Raw genomic sequence first — 16,214 nt, forward strand, 5'->3', positions numbered from 1 at the left:
GAAACTCATGCTAGCAGCTGTTCGTGTTTCAAATTCTAGAATATTCCATTCATCTTCCCTGGTGAAGGAGTTTCGGAAAACTGCGTTCAATAACCCCGCTTTAGCGGCACAGTCGTCGGTAACAGTACCATCGGCACTGCGCAGCGAAGGTATTGACTGCGTCTTGCCGCTTGTGTACTTTACATACGACCAGAATTTCTTCGGATTTTCTACCAAATTTCGAGACAATGTTTCGTTGTGGAACCTATTAAAGGCATCTCGCATTGAAGTCCGTGCCAAATTTCGCGCGTCTGTAAATTTTACCCAATCTTCGGGGTTTTGCGTTCTTCTGAAATTCACATGCTTTTTCCGTTGCCTCTGTAAGAGAGTTCGGACCTGTTTTGTGTACCACGGGGGATCAGTTCCATCTCTTACCAATTTATGAGGTATGAATCTCTCAATTGCTGTTGCTACTGTATCTTTGAATTTGAGCCACATCTCGTTTACATTTGCATAGTCAGTTCGGAAGGAATGGAGATTGTCTCTTAGGAAGGCTTCTAGTGATACTTTATCCGCTTTTTTAAATAAAATTATTTTGCGTTTGTTTCTGGTGGATTTGGAAGAAACGGTATTGAGCCTAGCTACAACGACCTTGTGATCAGTAATCCCTGTATCAGTCATGTTGCTCTCTATCAGCTCTGGATTGTTTGTGGCTAAGAGGTCAAGTGTGTTTTCGCAACCAATTACAATTCGCGTGGGTTCGTGGACTAACTGCTCGAAATAATTTTCGGAGAAAGCATTTAGGACAATCTCGGACGATGTTTTCTGCCTACCACCGGTTTCGAACAAGTATTTTTGCCAACATATCGAGGGAAGGTTGAAGTCCCCACCAACTATAACCGTATGAGTGGGGTATTTATTTGTTACGAGACTCAAATTTTCTCTGAACTGTTCCGCAACTATATCATCGGAGTCTGGGGGTCGGTAGAAGGAGCCAATTATTAACTTAGTTCGGAGGTTAAGTATAACCTCCACCCATACCAATTCGCACGGAGTATCTACTTCGACATCACTACAAGATAAACCACTATTGACAGACACAAACACTCCACCACCAATTCTGCCTACTCTATCTTTCCAGAACACCGTCTGAGACTTCGTAAAAATTTCTGCAGAACTTATTTCAGGCTTTAGCCAGCTTTCTGTACCTACAACGATTTCAGCTTCTGTGCTTTCTATTAGCGCTTGAAGCTCAGGGACTTTCCCAGCACAACTACAACAATTTACAACTACAATTCCGACTGTTCCTTGATCCAAGCACGTCCTGTATTTGCCATGTACCCTTTGAGATTGCAGCCCACCCCGTACTTTCCCGAGGCCTTCTAACCTAAAAAACCGCCCAGTCCACGCCACACAGCCTCCGCTACCCGTGTAGCCGCCAGCTGAGTGTAGTGAACTCCTGACCTATTCAGCGGAACCCGAAACCCCACCACCCTACGGCGCAAGTCAAGGAATCTGTAGCCAACACGATCGCAAAACCGTCTGAGCCTCTGATTCAGACCCTCCACCCGGCTCTGCACCAAAGGGCCGCAGTCGGTTCTGTCAACGATGCTGCAGATGGTGAGCTCTGCCTTCATCTCGTAAGCAAGACCGGCAGCCTTCACCAAATCAGATAGCCGCTGGAATCCAGAGAGAATTTCCTCAGATCCAAAGCGACACACGTCATTAGTGCCGACATGTGCTACCACCTGCAGCTGGCTGCACCCTGTGCTCTTCATGGCATCCGGAAGGACCCTTTCCACATCAGGAATGACTCCACCCGGAATGCACACGGAGTGCACACTGGATTTCTTCCCCTCCTTAGCCGCCATATCCCTAAGGGGCCCCATTACGCGCCTAACATTGGAGCTCCCAACTACCAATAAGCCCACCCTCTGTGATTGCCCGGACCTTGAAGACTGAGAATCATCCTCTGAAACAGGGCAGGCAGCTGCATCTGGCTCAGCCAGAGACAGTGCCTGAAACCTGTTTGTCAGACGCACCGGGGAGGCTTTCTCTGATCAGCTTCCGGGGACGTCTTTCGCTGCCTGCCACGCATTGGAACGACCTCCCAATCAACCACAGGCGAGGGCTCAGCCCCACTGCGGGCAGCAACCGGGGCAACCACAGCGGCAGACCGATCTGGGGACAGACGGTACGAGGTTGATATCCCCGTGATACCCAAGTCCGGCTCCCCACAGTGGTGCCCATTGGCAACAGCCTCAAGCTGCGCGACCGAAGTCAGCGCCGCTTGCAGCTGTGAGCGAAGGGATGCCAACTCAGCCCTCATCCGAACACAGCAATCACAGTCCCTGTCCATTCTAATCGATGTTGAACGACAGTTACTGAAACACGAGTCAGTGCCTAGATAACGCAAGGGAAACACGCAAAGAATGTATTAACTAACCTGTACAAATGTCTAACGACTGCGCTACAATCTGCCTGAATTATACGATTACAGTAACTAAAACTCGAAATTACACCTCCTATACGAAACTCACACGCAATTTAAGTGAGAATCTACGAAGTAAACACTAAAGCGCGATGCTACAGCTCTCAAATACTATAATATGCCAGAAATTTATGAATTAAACAATGCAAGTACCCAAAAACACGCAAAGAAATTAAGAATTAAAACTATGTAACAAATAACTAAGCTAGGGGTATACGACTTGCTGCTGCAGCTGCCTACCTTGGAGATGCTGTGTCCCATCGCATGTGCTTCGACTATAACACAACGTTCAAACTCACTTGAATCTTAATAACCTGCCATTGCAGCAGCAGTAACCAATCAAACAACTGCACCAGACACTTGTTGTCTTATGTAGGCGTTGCCGACATCAGCGCCGTCTTCTGCCTGTTTACATACCTCTGCATTTGAATACGCATGCTTTTACCAGTTTCTTGTGTGCTTCAGTGTAAATCCCCGACCACAATTTCTATTCGGACCAACCTCTTCTCCAACACCTTTAATTCGAGAACCCTCTCATCCCTAACAGCTCCTAACAGATCACTAATCCTATTCTTATAACGAGCAACTCGGTGTAGTAATATATGCACGTGGCTTGCCGTAGGTAATATACAGTGCAAGAACTGATCAACAGGGTCCAAATCATTGAGGTTCAAACCAACAACACCGACAGTATTAGTCACGTCCCTGTGATACACTTCAGTCATTTAAACCGGCTCACCCAACACCTACCACACGACCTGGGACAACTATGTCACTTGGAATACCAGAACATACACAAGCACGGCTACTTCGTAAGCAGGTTCTGTTTTTCGGAGCCAACCTAGATCTAACACTCCCACCTGTCACTGAAACATCACACAGGAAGGTAAGAAAAAATCTGTATTTTAGAACTTAAATAGTAAGAGAAACCAGATACCAACGTTAAAAGCACTCTCACTGTTCTAGCTGCAGTCTGATGAAGCCTGCTTGCAATGTCGACTGTGCGAACGGAAGAAATAGTATCCGGTCCAACAGCTTATTGCCCACACGCCATCGCCACGATTGCTGGCCACGTCTGTCTGATGTTGAGGCACGGACCTGCTTGGTGAGGGTCTTGGAGTTGGCTTCCCACAGAACTGTTTTCTTTGGTATCTCTCCTGCAACTCCCCGTCACTGACTGTTCATCACCAAACACAGGCTTAGTCTCCAGCCTCCGCTGCAGTCAGAGACCACACTGCCTCGCACTGTATGTCGCCGGCGCGCAGCCGGCCCCCACCAGACCCTAGACACTTGCTTCCAGAAGACGTGTCCGTTCTACCTGTGGCCAGCAGACTGACCATCCTCGGTCCTCCGTGCCTAAATTGGGATAACCGGACGCGGATTTGAACTGTCGTCCTCCGGAGTGCGAGTCTTCTGAGCTAACCACTGAGCCACCTTGACGGTATCGTTACCAGGGTGGATCATTGAAAGAGACGGGCAAGGTCCAAAGCCAAGTGGCACATTTCGTCACGGGATTGTTTAGTCAGTGCTAAAGTTTCACAAACATCTTCAACAAACTCCAGTGGCAGACACTATGACAGAAACGTAACGCAACACGAGACGTTTATTATTGAAATTCCGAGACTTTTCGGGAAGACTCAGACAATATATTACTCCCTCTACACACTTCTCACTAAGTGACCACAACGAGAAAATTTAAAAATTTAGATCTAATACGGAGATTTACCGACAAGGGGCAGATAGTGGACCCATCAATCAGGTAGCTTGCTGGGTGTGGATGTAGATGCACATGTAGAAAAACGTTTTTAATTACGAACAGTTCAGCTTAGGCAGGCAATTCAGGGCAAATTAAGGACCTCCAAAAATAAAAAAGTAAAATTTTTCTCTTGTTGCAATGATATTAGTGATGTATTTTGCAGTGTATTTCCCCTCACAGTCATATTTTTTATCACTGTCAATTCTTTCCTGCCTCCTCTACAGTTCTCTGGAAGCGAATCCAGTATTTACTGTATTGTAGCTTATCATTCTGGATACGCATTTATCTTGTTTCGAAAGCATGCGGCGTCTTCCATTTTCATATATGGGACTTCTGGAAAAATTTCTAGCTTCTCCCACTAAACGTGAGGAAGTCATGGGGAGGGCTTAGTTAAAAACTCAATGAGGATTAATATGACGACAGTCCGTCGTCTGGAAAACATTTTTGTTCACCGATTACTGAGCACATGCTTTTGTTGTATTTCAACAAACCAGGAAAGCTGCTTTCGTTTTTTGTAACTATCAGACATTAGATCCAACTCAGTGTGGAGTAAACTGTTCTTTCTGTACTAGCACCATTACCTGCTATAAAAGATGTAAGGTTTAATGTAAAGGATAGTTAGATCCTGTTTGGTGGAGGGAAAATAAATGAATTGCAGCTTAGCTGCGGTATTAGAGGATAATAGAAAATGTATTATAAAAAACCCTAATTATTACTGTTATTTTGGTCTGACTTGATGTGTCAAAGACGGTTCATTACTAGCATAGACCTGTTGATGGATCTGTAACTAAATCATACAAAATGTAGTTGTAGACAAGCGGATGGAGGATCTCCTAGTGAGCCCATTTACCATACACTTAAGGGGTCCGACGGCCAAGATAATGAAATCGCCGCAAGCGCTGCTGAAGCAAAGTATTTTGGCGCTGCCCGAAGACTCATTCCACAAGTTCCACAGGCACCAAGAATACATGGTGTACTAAAGCTGCACAAAGAATCCTTTCTTTTACGGCCGATAGTGAATAGTATTAACTCACTGACCTGCAAACTAGCAAAAGAATAGGCTCCAAAGCTTTGAGATCTAGTGAGCCTCACAGATTCATATGTCAAGGACTCCGCCCACTTTGTAGCACTTTTCAAAGAAAAGCGTGTCTCTGGTGCGGATCGGATCGCCAGTTTCAACATGAAGTCTTTATTCACGAATATACCCGTGGCGGACACCATGAACATCTTAGAAGAACGCATGGCACCTGACATCTGCGAGCTAGTGCGCCACTGTTTCACGACCATCTGTTTCAGGTGGACAGGGGTTTCTACGAGTAGACGGACGGTAAAGGCTCGTCCGGGAAAGTGCAGAACCACAATTCACTGCTAAACAAAGTGTGACGCAATTCATCAGCAGCCTGTGCTTACGAATCACAGTACTACTCCAAATGCTGCTGAATGTGTTTTGGTGTTACCGATAACCCATGCATGGGACAGTAAATTTGTAATCCAGCTTCCGTAAGAATGCTGGCTGCGATACGTTGACAACACCTTTGTCATCAGGCCACACGGAGAAGAAGAGCCTCAGAACTTCCACCAACATCTCAATCAACAGCACAGCAAAATTCACTTCGCCATGGAGATAGAAAAGAACAGGGTATTGCCTTTTCTCGACGTGGAAGTGTACCGCCTGATGGGAAGCTTGGACACAGAGTTAATAGAAAGCCCACCAACACGGACAGGTACCTGCATGCATCCTTCCACCACCATCCTACGCAAAAGAGATCGGCCCTGCAGACCTTAACTAAGGGAGCCTACAGGATCAGTGATGAACACAATCTCAGAGCTAAAGAGCTAAAGTACAGACTCAGAGCTCCGTTTCTGGAGCTAATGGCTACGACATGAGGATGATACTTAAAACTATGCTGCCAAAGGAAGAGGGCAGTAGGGAAATGTAGAACGAAGGACAGAACACCGTCCTACTGCTATACGTACGATTGGTCACTGAACGTCTGGGCAGACTTCTCCGTCGGGCAGGTAATAAACCGATTTTTCGTAGCAACAACAAAATAAAAGACGTTCTGGACTCGACGAAGATACACTTGACAAGTTTCATGCCACCGGAGTTTACGAAATCGGGTGCGAATGTGAACTGGTGTATGTAGTCGAGACTGGGTGTCCAATAAGCACAAGGTTATCTGAACACGAGAGATATATCCGTCTCAAACAATGCAACAAATCAGCGGTGGCAGAACACCAGGAACAGTGCAGGATGAAGATTGAACTTCGAAAGGCCCGCGTACTGGCGAAACAGCCGGTTAGCTTGAGGAGGAAGACCAGAGAGGCTGTAGAAATAGCCAAGCGACCCGACAACATGAACAGAGAAGACAGATACCGACTTCCAGCGTCTTGGCTGCCAGCAGTGACAGCTCTGCGGAAGGACAGCTCTCGCAGAGCAACAGGCGCGCTGTAGACCACAGCGGTGGAGGGGGGACAGAGCGCTGACGCGGCCTAGTCGATACTAGACAGTTAGAAAACAACGCTACGCTAGAGTCGCTGCTCAATTTCCTATTCGCCCATTTCCACCAACGGCAAGCAACAAGGGAAACTCCAATGGAAAACGCCTATTTCCGCCAGTGACAACAGAAATGAGCTACGGTTCTGTTGAAGAAAGTCTGCCATTATTACACCTGCCTTACAGCCTTACACTGTCGGCTGGACAGCGATCAGTTAATTCAGTATAAAGAAAGTTTCTGATATGATTTTTTCAGTGTCTTGATCACTTGTATGAGCACTGGATTACTAGTTTAGTCAGGACTAAGATGCCAGATGTACTGGCCCCTTTATTTATCCAACTAACCAACCCAATTGCCATCTTCAGATGCACATAGCGCAGGTTATGAAATCGTGCTGCATTCTGTGGATCTGAAGATGGTAGCTTAGCCCTGTCGAAACCAATCAAGTTTACTAGTATTCTCCTGAATGGATGTGCGGAAATCACTGATAAATAAAGCAGGACATCAGAACCGTGAATTGAATTCCGTGCCACGTCCCATGTATGTACCTTGCCCTGTTACAAAATGATACCGTCGCCTGAGAGGTAACACATATGAACGCAGAATATCTGTGACCCATTGATGTTCCATCATATTTTCCTCAATCACTACAAACCGCGAAATGAAGTCGTAGCCGATGGCTCCCCATACATGACACCAGGAGTGACACTGCTGGGTTTCTCCAAAACTTTGGAAGAATGCCGCCACATTCGCCGACAGTACTCGTCCGGGAAAGTGCAGAACCACAATTCACTGCTAAACAAAGTGTGACGCAATTCATCAGCAGCCTATGCTTACGAATCACAGTACTACTCCAAATGCTGCTGAATGTGTTTTGGTGTTACCGATAACCCATGCATGGGACAGTAAATCTGTAATCCAGCTTCCGTAAGTCTCTGACCAATGGTATGGGATGTTGCATTCATTCCATTACTTATTCTCCGATGGCAGGCGCAAGTGTGAATGACTTAGGATGTGCTTGGTGCTGTCCTCCCTTGTGGTGGTCATACGTGGTTAAACGGTACTTAGATGAAGAATATGCCTGCCGTCACATTCCCAGACAGTCCGACATGGGGTCACTGTCCAATCTGAATGCCCTGCAAATCTGGATGTTGAAAAATTCGACCAGTGGCCCCTGTCAGACTGCCACGTTCTGAAAAAATGTCTTACACGCGTATGCTGCATCTCTGACAGTGACCAATCAACGTGCTCCCGTCACATTTTTCTGATCACCGCCTATGTTCAGCGTCAACGTGCAATAAATTTTCACATATGGCAGGTGGCAACAATTGCAGCGGTAGGTGTACAAGTAATTCAGGCTATGCTGAAAACAATCCAATCATTGTCTTACACGCGGAAACGGAGCGATTTGTCCGACGTCCAAAAGGGGACAATCGTTGGCTTTTCGCGGATGATGCTGCAGTATACAGAGAAGTTGGAGCATTAGAAAATTGCAGCGACATGCAGGAAGATCTGCAGCGGATAGGCACTTGGTGCAGGGAGTGGCAACTGGTTCAAATGGTTCAAATGGCTCTGAGCACTATGGGACTTAACATCTGTGGTCATCAGTCCCCTAGAACTTAGAACTACTTAAACCAAACTAACCTAATGACATCACAAACATCCATGCCCGAGGCAGGATTCGAACCTGCGACCGTAGCAGTCGCGCGGTTCCGGACTGAGCGCCTAGAACCGCTAGACCACCGCGGCCGGCCGAGTGGCAACTGACCCTTAACATAGACAAATGTAATGTATTGCGAATATGATAGTGGAACAAACAATGGTAGCAGTTACTTCTGTAAAATATCTGGGAGTATGCGTGCGGAACGATTTGAAGTGGAATGATCATATAACATTAATTGTTGGTAAGGCGGGTACCAGGTTGAGATTCATTGGGAGAGTCCTCAGAAAATGTAGTCCATCAACAAAGGAGGTGGCTTACAAAACACTACTGCGACCTATACTTGAGTATTGCTCATCAGTGTGGGATCCATACCAGATCGGGTTGACGGAGGAGATAGAGAAGATCCAAAGAAGAGCGGCGCGTTTCGTCACAGGGTTATTTGGTAAGCGTGATTGCGTTACGGAGATGTTTAAAAAACTCAAGTGGCAGACTCTGCAAGAGAGGCGCTCTGCATCGCGGTGTAGCTTACTGTCCAGGTTTCGGGAGGGTGCGTTTCTGGATGAGGTATCGAATATATTGCTTCCCCCTACTTATACCTCCCGAGGAGATCACGAACGTAAAATTAGAGATATTCGAGCGCGCACGGAGGCTTTCCGGCAGTCGTTCTTCCCGCGAACCATACGCGACTGGAACAGAAAAGAGAAGTAATGACAGTGGCACGTAAAGTGCCCTCCGCCACACACCATTGGGTGGCTTGCGGAGTATAAATGTAGATGTAGAGTGAAAGCTGTCATCAAGGCTAAGAGTGGGCCAACACCACACTGAACTTCAGCATTATCGATGGAGGGAACTACGAACTTGTAGGTCATTTTCAGCCAGGTGTCCGGATACTTTTGATCACATAGTGTATCTGAATGGGACAGAAGAGGAAACTGGAGTTGTTAGGAAAGAAATAAGAGATCCAGTATTGCGATGAGAAAATAAAAGAGCTCTGAATGGGATCAAACAGGGCATAAAGGCTAGATAACATTCTATCAGAAATCCTAAAACATTTTGAGAAATGGCAACCAAACTTCTATTCGTGTTGGTGTTTATACTGTAGGAGACTGGCAATATGCTGTGAGACTTTCTGATAAGCATCTTTCTTACAGCTCAGAGGACAGAAAGAAGAGCTGAAAAGTGCGAGAATTATCGCACAATTACCTTAACAGTTCATGGATCCAAGCTGCTGACAAGTATAATAAACAGAAAAAGGAAAAAAATGAGTATCTGTTAGATGACTATCAGTTTGGCTTTAGGAAGGGTAAAGGCACATAGAGGCAGTTCTGACTGTGCAACTGCTAATGGAAGAAAAACTGGAGATAAATCAATATACATTCATAGGTTTTTCGTCCTGGAGAAAGGATTCGAAAGAATAAAATGGCGCAAGGTGTTCGAAATACTGAGAAAATAGTGGTAATCTGTATGGAAAGGCTGGTAATATAGAATATTACAAGAAGCAAGAGGGAGCAATAAGGATGGAAGACCAAGAACTAAGTGCTATGAATAAAAAAAGTGTAAGACAGGGATTAAGTCTTTCCCCTCTACAGTTCAAGCTAGGCATCGTAGAAGAGATGGCGGAAAAAATGAAATCCTCGTCAGTGCGTTTAAAATTCAAGGTGGATGGATATCACTGACATGATTCTCTGATGACATTGCTATCCACAATGAAAATGAAGAGGAATCACAGGATCTGTTGAATGGAATGAACATTCTAGTGGGTACAGATTATGGATTGAGACGAAAATAATGAGAAATAGCAGAAACTAGAACAGCGAGAAATTTAACATCAGAATTGATGATCCTGAAGTAGGCGAAGTTACCGAATTTTTCTATCTAGGAAGCAAACTATCCCTTGAAGGCTGGAGCCAGGAGGATGTAAAAATGAGACCAGCTCAGGAAAAAAGGCATTCCTGGCCAAGAGAAGTCTACTAATATGGAACATAAGCTTTAATTTGAGGAAGACATGAGAATGTACGTTTGGGGCACAGCGTCGTATGATAGTGAAACATGGACTGTGGGAAGAGATCAAAGATGTGAAGCTATGTGATGCTACGGAAGAATATTGAAAATTAGCTGGTCTGATAAAGTAAGAAATGATGAGGGTCTCCGCAGAATCGGTGAGGAAAGGGATATCTTGAAAACATTGACAAGAAGAAGGGACACTTCGGTAGGAGATCTTTTAAGACATCAAAGAGTAACTTCCATGGTACCAGAGGGAGCCCTCGAGGGTAAAACTGTAGAGGAAGACGGAGACTGAAATACATCTTGCACGTAATTGAGGATCTAGGTTGCAATTACTCCTCTGAGGTGAAATCGTTGGCGCAGGAGAGGAGTTTCTTGGTAGGCCACAACAAACAAGTCACAAGACTGATGACTCAAAGAAGGTACATATATTATACGTGAACAACTTGTACGTAAACTTTTATCATACATAAATGTTTTTTTTCATGCCGTCTCGATCATGAGGCCTCAAAGGCAACCGGTTGGAGAAGGAGATGGTAAATTCAGCCAAGAGTGTCATTTTGGTACCAGAGGCCTGCATCTGGCTTTTATCTTCGTTCGAAAATTGTTTGGTGTACATAGTTCTATGAAAACCCAGCAGATGTAAAGGTAGTAGTTCTGGACACAGGGAGCAACTGCATTCGACTTAACTTAGGCTCGTTCGAGCCTCCTAAGCACTTATTGCTTGGGAAAGGGGGGGGGGGAAGCCCTCTTCTCCGATTTTCTCTCTGTAAAAACCCTTGAAGGTGTACGAGCCTAAGCCACGTTGTTTTACGCATTCAATTTTTCATCAAAAACTCTAGGTCTATTTTCTCTGTGAAAAAACATAGCTGCTACTTTTAATTTCAGGTTCCATAATGTTCTAAGTCGATTCTGGAGAAAGCACGCGCTTAAAAAATCTGACATTTTCACACAGTGAAATGACTCTACCTGTAAATGCACAATACTTCGTTTACATACCTTGTGTTGAAAAAGTGTGATAGTGCGCAGCTTACTTATCGCTACATTATGCATCATTGCGAGTTAAATATAGCTAAAAGTACAAACAAGTTTTTAAAATGGTAGTGACATCGATATGTCTTCATTCACAAGTAAACGTAAGTTATTACATGGCATGAAAGCCGCGACTGCAAACCGTTGGAGTTCGCAAGGTTTAGCGTTGTGTCAAGCGTCGCAGGAGGAAAAAACGAATTACAAGTTTTCAGTCTTGCGTAGTGTCAACCCTCGTGTGATTTTTATCGTCCACATTCAGAAATCTCCAAATATATACAAATTTTTCCCTCGGAGGTGAGACGTTAAACTGAGAATCCTCTGTTAAGGTTTACAGTTGGCCTCAAATTACATAATTAAAATCAATTAAGTCTTGTGCATTTATCACGATGTTGCAATTATAGATTTACCCAACCTCTTCCGTCCTTCTCTTCGTAACGAAGGTCGCAGAAAATTCCTTGACGCTAACTGGCAACCTATTCGACTCTTGTAACGACATATGAAGCCACAAAATTTCTCTTCTGATTAATATTTTAGGAGCCTTCAGTGTCCATACACAAGGGTTAGCCAGAAAGTAATGCACCGCATTTTTTTCTTCAAGAATTCTTTATTGAACATAATGAGAACGACACACACCAAAGAATGGTGTTTTATCTACACACCCTATTGTTCCACTTCATCTGCATCCCGTTGTATGGCCTTCCTCCATCATGAAACAAGGGCGTGTTTGCCCTATGGGTACCAATCCTTTTCCTGGTGTCGGAGTCATTGTTTCACTATGTAAATCACCTCCTCATCGTCCTCAAAATGTCTTCCACGACTGGCATCCTTAAATGGCCCAAACAAATGGAAGTCCGAGGGGGCTAGGTCAGGGCTGCAGGATGGATGGGGTAACACTGTCCAACCATGTTTTGCGATGTGTTCAGCCGTCTCAGACTCGTGTGGGGCGGTGCATTATCGTGTTGCAGTAAAACTTCACCTGGCTTGCTGTGGCGCCGAAGTTGCTGGAAGCTCGTCTTGAGTTTCGTTGATGTATTGACATATGCATCTGAATTAATGGCACAGACTTTTGACATCACATCAACGAGCATCACACGTTCACAGTCCCATAACGTGTTGATCGTGATCTTTCCAGCGGAAGCAACTGCTGTGAAGTTTTACTTCTGTGGAGACTGGGAACGGCGCTATTCCATCTACTGTCGTTTTGTTTTGGGCTCAAAATGGTGAACCCCGGTTTCATCTCATTTCGCAATCCGGGACAAGAAGGCCTCCCTCTCAGCTTCAGGACGTTGCAACAAATCAAGACAAATGTTTTTTCTGTGCGATTTGTGATCTACCGTTAGACATCGCGGGACCCATCTTGCACACACTTTTGAATATCCAAGAGTGTGGATAATTGCACCCACACTTCCTTTGCTGAGTGGCAGTTGCAGCGCCCACTGCCGAGTCGTAACGCATGTGTTCTCGCGAATGATAGTATCCGATCGCTGCAACATCTATGTTGTGACACCCGTGGATAGTCTCCCCGACCGTTGCAAATAGTGGAGCTCCGCCGAACCGCCTTCGGATGACCTCACCCTCCGTGCCCACCGACTAGCTGTACTTCTGTCGACAGAAGCTGCTCCATAGACCTTGCATAAGCGTTTGTGAATAGTCCCCATAGTTTCTTTCTCTGCAGTGAGAAATTCAATGACGGCACGTTGCTTGTAACGTACATCACTTACAGACGCAATTTTGAAACTGTCTTGCAGCTACGCTATCTGTCGGAAGTGACAGAAACTTGTTGAACTGACTCTGTAGACTTCAAATAATACATACGTAACGTTTCGCATTCGTAGCATACTTTCCGGTTGAGAAAAAAAAATGCGGTGCATTACTGTCTGGGCAACCGCCGCAGCTTTATTTCTGAGTGCAAGAATCGCCGTGCTCATATTTGTTTAGTTCCATTTATTGCTTTCTCCCTGCAGAATATACATTTTGGCATTGTTCTTGCCCTGGAAGAATGACAACGGCACAGGTTAGTCATATTGACAAAATGTTCCATAACCTGGTTATAGCACAAATTTAGACATTGCGTAATAGCCCGACTTTAAAGCGTTACTACTATTTAATTTTTACGTTAGTTAGAAAAAGACGAAAAATAGTAGCTACTAAAATTAAAGATATTCCAAAAGTTAATATTACCTTTAACACTCCATACTGGAGAGAAAACTATCCGTAAACATGCAAACCCTATGAAAAAATAACGAATGCATACTTGAAAATGTTTTAACACCTTTGAAATTGAGTTATAATGGCTACAACCGCAGGTGGCAATGAACTAACATGGCAGTTTTACAGAGCAACTGAGGTGGTTGCGAGATGTTTAACTGTTTCCAAATTTTCTTTTTTGTGTAAATCATTAGATACTACCACGCAGGAATATGCGCATGAGAATCTGAACACCGAATAAACAGTGAAAGAAGCATACTGTTGCGTATTTTGGAGGCGATGTGATTCGATAGAAAATCCAGTGAATTGAATAAAGAGACCGTAAGCAATATCACATCCAAGGTCAACCACAGAAAAAACTTTCAGAATCCTTCAGGATGAAAACCGGAGGCAGGCAGGGAGACAGACTCTCAACTTTTCCTTTTACGTTACTCGTTGATAAGATCATCAGAGAATGGCTACGAGAAATAAAAGGAGCAGGTGGAGTACGACTGGGGTGCAACAATAACCGAAAACAGGTAGACTGTGTGGTATTCGCAGGCGATATAGCCGGAATCATTAGAAATGGCGGATAATCACACGACGCAGGCATCTAAAGCAGATCCGCAGAAATCTAATGAGAAGACAGATCCTAGATGGGTAACAATAGAAGAAGGGAAAATTCAAATACCTAGAAGAATAAATAGAAACTGGTCTGGCAGATATAGGAGCAATGGGAGTACTAATAAACATGACGAATTTAGCATACAAAGTAAAAATGAACATATACAATAATAAGAACATTTCGGTCAATGAAAAGTTGAGACATTATGAAAGAGTGAGCCAACTTGCAGCTCTACACGTAGCATAACGTCTGCGAATCATAATTAATTGACAGGGTGGAATTTATGGAATGAATGATTCTCAGAAGGTAACTAGGAATTCTAAGAAAAGGATTAAGTCAATATCTGATCAAACGAATCCAGCTACCTATCAGTGGACTTTAATATGGGGTGTGTGCGTCCTGCACCCTTATGAGGACTTAAATTGTGCTGAAGAAACTTTTAAATAGCTCTCTGAACGTCTGGTAGCCCTTTTTCCCTCTAGAGGCGACACCAGAGAAGGTAGAGATGTTACACGCTGCGGTCTGGAGAGAAGACGACGTTCTGACTCATCCCACAGGTGTTTAATTGGGTTCAGATCGGGATTCAAGACAAGCCAATTCATTTTAGAAATGTCATTGTTCACATAGCACATATTCACAGAGACTACTTTATGACATGGTACATTGTCATGCTGATACATAGTTTCCTCTACTCTAGGCAGTACACAACGCTGTAAAACATGTTCACATCCTTCCTTTCCTTCGATAAGGGGACCACACCATAATCACCAGTATACCCTATCCCTAAAACATTCTCCTCCATACTTCACTATTGGCACTACACGTGATGGTAGAGGCTTTTGCCAAATCATCGGATTGCCACAGGGTACAGCGTGATCTCCAAATCACTCATTTCCAGTCGTCCAGAAGCAAGGTGTCCAGTGGCCTTTCCCTTTACACCGCCTCACGCGTCGCTTAGCTTTGACTACAGATATGTGTGGCTTTGGAGGAGCTGCTCGACCGTTGTACCCCACTGATTTTAACTCCTTATGCACAGGCACTGTGCTGGCGGACTGCTGGTAGCACTCTGGAACACACGAGTGGTTCTTTCCACTGATTTCGTGCGATTTTTTTTACAACCATCCACCACAATGATCGAAGGTTGCTGTCTGTCAGTACTTGAGATCTGTTTAGTCTTGATTTAACTGCTGTTATTCCTTCGCGTTTCGACTTCAAAATCACATCTTTACTTGGGGTTGAAATGTCCCTGATAGATTTGTTACTCACGTGACATCCAGTGAGTAGTCCACCTGTGAAGTCACAGCGTTCTTCTGACCACCCAGGCTGCTTTTACTGCTTCTCTACTTTCAACACATTACTTCACTTCTCCTTTACACTGACGGGTTCGGCTCTCGTGACGTTAGTGGTCGACTCAGCGCTTCTAGGAGTGGCCGGCCGCTGTGGCCGAGCGATTCTAGGAACTTCAGTCCGAAACCGTGCTGCTGCTACGGTCGCAGGTTCGAATCCTGCCTCGGGCTTGGATGTGTGTGATATCCTTAGGTTAGTTAGGTTTAAGTAGCTCTAAGTCTAGGGAACTGATGACCACATATGTTAAAGTCCCATAATGCTTGAAGCCATTTGAATTGTTTTTCAAGGAGTGTCCGAATACTTTTGATCAGATAATGTATATCCAGATAAAGAGAATCTCGATCACCATTAGAAAAAGGAGCATGTTGTAAAACATAATCTTCTTATTAGAGAAGTTTTATTTCCCCAGATCTCAGTAAGTAGGTCAATTAGGTGTATAAACGACTAGTTTTTGCAAATTTTAATTGTCATATTCAGAACATCTACATATATTAGACATTGTGCCACTCTGTGTAGTGCACCGTCATCTAGACATGAACAGTGCACTACGTACAGTGGCACAACGCTTGAAGTGTGGAGATGATCTGACGATGGCAATTAAAATTTGCCGAAACTAGTCGTTTATAGACGTA

The 16,214-nt window shown here is 44.5% G+C and overlaps 1 pseudogene; it reads left to right on the forward strand.

Annotated features, from left to right (window-relative positions):
• The window catches only part of LOC126252314 (calcineurin B homologous protein 1-like), a 124,009-nt pseudogene that overhangs the window by 85,502 nt on the left and 22,293 nt on the right, over positions 1-16,214 (forward strand).

Source organism: Schistocerca nitens, chromosome 4 (assembly GCF_023898315.1).
Source record: "Schistocerca nitens isolate TAMUIC-IGC-003100 chromosome 4, iqSchNite1.1, whole genome shotgun sequence".
Taxonomy (NCBI): domain Eukaryota; kingdom Metazoa; phylum Arthropoda; class Insecta; order Orthoptera; family Acrididae; genus Schistocerca; species Schistocerca nitens.